At 40.4% G+C, this 5,766-nt stretch overlaps 1 non-coding gene across 1 annotated transcript; it reads right to left on the reverse strand.

The window, feature by feature from the left end:
• Positions 1-4,371: 4,371 nt before the first annotated feature.
• Positions 4,372-4,479, reverse strand: LOC130965026 (small nucleolar RNA R71). Its single transcript, XR_009081085.1, has one exon. It is a non-coding gene; the product is annotated as a small nucleolar RNA R71 (small nucleolar RNA).
• Positions 4,480-5,766: the final 1,287 nt, after the last annotated feature.

Consider the following 5,766-nt stretch of genomic DNA (forward strand, 5'->3'; position numbering starts at 1 on the left):
ATGAGGGACCTGAGCAAAAATCTGATCAGAGACTGAAAAGGACTGCAGATGCTGTTGGATTTGACCTCCCTGCACTCGAAGTAGATTTTCTGGAGCTACAGAAGCCCATTGGCGCGCTCTCAACGGCGTTGGAAAGTAGACATCCTGGGCTTTCCAGAAATATATGATAGTCCATACTTTGCCAAAGATTTGATGGCCCAAACCGGCGTTCAAAGTCACCTTCAGATTTCCCAGCGTTAAACGCCGGAACTGGCACCAAAGTGGAGTTAAACGCCCAAACTGGCATAAAAGCTGGCGTTAACTCCAAGAAGAGTCTACACGAAATGCTTCAATGCTCAGCCCAAGCACACACCAAGTGGGCCCGGAAGTGGATTTTATGTCATTTGCTCTTTGTAATTCTTAAGCTACTAGTTCCTATAAATAGGACCTTTGCTATGTATTAGGAGTCTTGGAATCTTGGTAGCTATTTAGTCATATGCTATCTTAGATCATGGGGCTGGCCTCACGCCATGCCTAGACCTTGTTCTTATGTATTTCAACGGTGGAGTTTCTATACACCATAGATTAAGGTGTGGAGCTCTGCTACCTCGAGTATTAATGCAATTACTATTGTTCTTCTATTCAATTCAGCTTGTTCTTATTCCAAGATATCACTTGTTCTTCAACTTGATGAATGTGATGATCCGTGACACTGATGAGCGGATAATTTGTACGCTTTTTGGCATTGTTTTTAGTATGTTTTTAGTAGTTTTAGTTGAGTTCTTAGTATATTTTTATTAGTTTTTAGTTAAAATTCACTTTTCTGGACTTTACTATGAGTTTGTGTGTTTTTCTGTAATTTCAGGTATTTTCTGGCTGAAATTGAGGGACCTGAGCAAAAATCTGATTCAGAGACTGAAAAGGACTACAGATGCTGTTGGATTCTGACCTCCCTGCACTCGAAGAGGATTTTCTGGAGCTACATAAACCCAATTGGCGCGCTCTCAACGGCATTGGAAAGTAGACATCCTGGGCTTTCCAGCAATATATGATAGTCCATACTTTGCCCAAGATTTGATGGCCCAAACCGGCGTCCAAAGTCACCCTCAGAATTCCCAGCGTTAAACGCCGAAACTGGCATCAAAATGGGAGTTAAACGCCCAAACTGGCACAAAAGCTGGCGTTTAACTCCAAGAAGAGTCTCTACACGAAAAATGATTCATTGCTCAGCCCAAGCACACACCAAGTGGGCCCGGAAGTGGATTTTTATGTCATTTACTCATCTTTGTAATCCTTAGGCTACTAGTTCCCTATAAGTAGGACCTTTTACTATTGTATTTTCATCTTTGGACATCTAGTTCTTAGATCATTGGGAGGCTGGCCATTCATGCCTAGACCTTGTTCTTATGTATTTTCACGGTGGAGTTTCTACACACCATAGATTAAGGTGTGGAGCTCTGCTGTACCTCGAGTATTAATGCAATTACTATTGTTCTTCTATTCAATTCCGCTTATTCTTTGTCCAAGATATCACTTGTTCTTCAACTTGATGAATGTGATGATCCGTGACACTCATCATCATTCTCACCTATGAACGTGTGACTGACAACCACCTCCATTCTACCTTAGATTGGGTGAATATCTCTTGGATTCCTGATACATGATGCATGGTTGATCGCCTGACAACCGAGTGCTCGCCTGACAAACGAGCCAGCCATTCCGTGAGATCAGAGTCTTCGTGGTATAGGCAAGAACTGATGACGGCATTCAAGAGAATCCAAAAGGTCTAACCTTGTCTGTGGTATTCTGAGTAGGATTCAATGATTGAATTACTGTGACGTGCTTCAAACTCCTGAGGGCGGGGCGTTAGTGACAGACGCAAAAGAATCACTGGATTCTATTCCGGCCTGATCGAGAACCGACAGATGGATAGCCGTGCCGTGACAGGGTACGTTGAACATTTCCACTGAGAGGATGGGAGGTAGCCACTGACAACGGTGAAACCCTTGCATAAGCTTGCCATGGAAAGGAGTAAGAAGGATTGGATGAAGACAGTAGGAAAGCAGAGAGACGGAAGGGACAAGCATCTTCATACGCTTATCTGAAGCTCTCACCAATGATATACATAAGTATCTCTATCTTTATCTTTATGTTTTATTCATATATCATCTATACCCATTTAAGTCTGCCTGACTAAGATTTACAAGGTGACCATAGCTTGCTTCATACCAACAATCTCCGTGGGATCGACCCTTACTCGCGTAAGGTTTATTACTTGGACGACCCAGTGCACTTACTGGTTAGTTGTGCAAAGTTGTGTTTATGCCATGGTATTGTGCACCAAGTTTTTGGGGCCATTATTAGGGATTATCTGAGTTGTGAAAAGTAGTGATCACAATTTCGCACACCAAGTTTTTGGCGCCGTTGCCGGGGATTGTTTTGTGTATGGACAACTGACGGTTCATCTTGTTGCTTAGATTAGGTATTTTTCTTCAGAGTTCTTAAGAATGAATTCTAGTGTTTCATGATGATCTGCTGAAATCTGGCTGGCTGAGAAGCGATGTCTAATCTTATTGGACCGAGGTTTCAACTGATCATCACAAGAGCTTGTTGATTTCTATCAATCTTGCTATTGGAGCAATGATCTGCTAAGGCTTGGCTGGCCATTGGCCATGTCTAGTGTTTTGGACCGAAGCTTTCTTTGAAAGCTTGGCTGGCTGTGAAGCCATGTCTAATTCCTGGACCGGAGTCTTAAACTAGCATTGCAATGATTCCTGGAATCCAAATTAAGAATTCTGAAACCTTCATTTTCTATTTTCATATAATTTTCGAAAAAGCACAAAAAAATTTCAAAATCATAAAAAAACCAAAAATATTTTATGTTTCTTGTTTGAGTCTAGTGTCTAATTTTAAGTTTGGTGTCTTGCATGCATTGTTTATTTGATCTTGGTTCTATTTTCAAGTCAATAGTACAGGGAACTGAAGATTCAGGACATGCAGCAGAGGAATTACACAGAAATTGAACGCCCAGTGAAGAAGGACAGACTGGCGTTTAAACGCCAGCCAGGGTACCTGGTTGGGCGTTTAACGCCCAAAAAGGTAGTGCATTGGGCGTTAAACGCCAGAATGTGCACCATTCTGGGCGTTTAATGCCAGGATGGCACAAGAGGGAAGATTTTGTTTTCAAATCAATTTTTTTCAAGTTTTCAAAGTTTTTCAAAATCAAATCTTTTTCAAATCATATCTTTTCAATCAAATGTTTTCAAAATCAATTTCTTTCCTTTTTCAAAGATACTTGCTAACAATTAATGATTTGATTGAACATTTCAAGTATGTTGCCTTTTCTGTTGAGGAAGGTTTAATGTTTGAATCATATCTTTTCTTGTTAGGCAAGTCATTAATTTTTAAAATCAAATCTTTTTTTTAATTATTTTCAAATCATATCTTTTCAATCATATCTTTTTAAAACCATAACTTTTTAATCATATCTTTTTTAATCACATCTTTTTCAAAACAGTTTTTAATCATATCTTTTTGATTTCTAATTTCAAAATCTTTTTCAAAAATTACTTGATATCTTTCTCACTCTTGATTTTCGAAAATCAAATTAAAGTTTTTCAATATATTTTTAAAATCTTTTTAATTAATTTTCGAAAAATCTCTTCCCCTCTTCTCACATCCTTCTATTTATGGAGTACCACTCCTCCTCAATGCACAATTCGAACTCTGTCTGACTAAGTTCGAATTCTTCTCCTTCTTTCTTCTATTTTTCTTTTCCTCTGACACCTCAAGGAATCTCTATACTGTGACATAGAGGATTCCACATTTTCTTGTTCTCTTCTCTTTCATATGAGCAGGAACAAGGACAAAGGCATTCTTGTTGAAGCTGACCCTGAACCTGAAAGGATCTTGAAGCGAAAGCTAAGAGAAGCTAAGGCACAACTCTCCGTAGAGGACCTAACAGAAATCTTCAAAGAAGAAGAACCCATGGCAGCCAAAAACAACAACAATGCCAACAATGCAAGGAAGGTGCTGGGTGACTTTACTGCACCTACTCCCGACTTCTATGGGAGAAGCATCTCTATCCCTGCCATTGGAGCAAACAACTTTGAGCTTAAGCCTCAATTAGTTTCTCTAATGCAACAGAATTGCAAGTTCCATGGACTTCCATTGGAAGATCCTCATCAGTTCTTAGCTGAATTCTTGCAAATCTGTGACACTGTCAAGACTAATGGGGTTGACCCTGAGGTCTACAGACTTATGCTATTCCCTTTTGCTGTAAGAGACAGAGCTAGGATATGGTTGGACTCACAACCAAAAGAAAGCCTGGACTCATGGGAAAAGCTAGTCAATGCCTTCTTGGCAAAGTTCTTTCCACCTCAAAAATTGAGTAAGCTTAGAGTGGAAGTCCAAACCTTCAGACAGAAGGATGGAGAATCCCTCTATGAAGCTTGGGAAAGATACAAACAATTGATCAGAAAGTGTCCATCTGATATGCTTTCTGAATGGAGCATCATAGGTATTTTCTTTGATGGTCTCTCTGAACTATCCAAGATGTCTTTGGATAGCTCTGCTGGAGGATCTCTTCATCTGAAGAAGATGCCTACAGAAGCTCAAGAGCTAATTGAAATGGTTGCAAATAACCAATTCATGTACACTTCTGAAAGGAATCCTGTGAACAATGGGACAAGTCAGAAGAAAGGAGTTCTTGAGATTGATACTCTGAATGCCATTCTGGCTCAGAATAAAATATTGACTCAACAAGTCAATTTGATCTCTCAAGTCTGTCTGGAATGCAAAATGCACCAAGCAGTACTAAGGATGCTTCATCTGAAGAAGAAGCTTATGATCCTGAGAACCCTTCAATGGAAGAGGTGAATTACCTAGGAGAACTCTATGGAAACACCTATAATTCTTCATGGAGAAATCACCCAAATTTCTCATGGAAGAATCAAGAGAGACCTCAACAAGGTTTCAACAACAATAATGGTGGAAGAAACAGGTTTAGCAATGGCAAGCCTTTTCCATCATCTTCTCAGCAACAGACAGAGAATTCTAAGCAGAACCCCTCTGACTTAGCAACCATGGTCTCTGATCTAATCAAAACCACTCAAAGTTTCATGACTGAAACAAGATCCTCCATTAGGAATTTGGAGGCACAAGTGGGACAGCTGAGCAAGAAAGTTACTGAACTCCCTCCAAGTACTCTTCCAAGCAACACAGAAGAAAATCCAAAAGGAGAGTGCAAGGCCATCAACATGGCCGAATTTGGAGAGGAAGGAGAGGAAGTGAATGCCACTGAGGAAGACCTCAATGGGCGTGCACTGACCTCCACTGAGTTCCCCAATGAGGAACCATGGGAATCTGAGGCTCAGAATGAGACCATAGAGATTCCATTGGACTTACTTCTGCCTTTCATGAGCTCTGATGAGTATTCTTCCTCTGAAGAGGATGAGTATGTCACTGAAGAGCAAGTTGCTAAATACCTTGGAGCAATCATGAAGCTAAATGACAAGTTATTCAGAAATGAGACTTGGGAGAATGAACCTCCTTTGCTCACCAAAGAACTGGATGACTTGTCTAGGCAGAAATTACCTCAAAAGAGACAAGATCCTGGGAAGTTTTCAATACCTTGTACTATAGGCACCATGACCTTCAAGAAGGCTCTGTGTGACTTAGGGTCAAGTGTAAACCTCATGCCTCTCTCTGTAATGGAGAAACTAGGGATCTTTGAGGTGCAAGCTGCAAGAATCTCACTAGAGATGGCAGACAACTCAAGAAAACAAG

The sequence above is a fragment of the Arachis stenosperma genome, chromosome 2 (genome assembly GCF_014773155.1).
Source record: "Arachis stenosperma cultivar V10309 chromosome 2, arast.V10309.gnm1.PFL2, whole genome shotgun sequence".
NCBI lineage: Eukaryota > Viridiplantae > Streptophyta > Magnoliopsida > Fabales > Fabaceae > Arachis > Arachis stenosperma.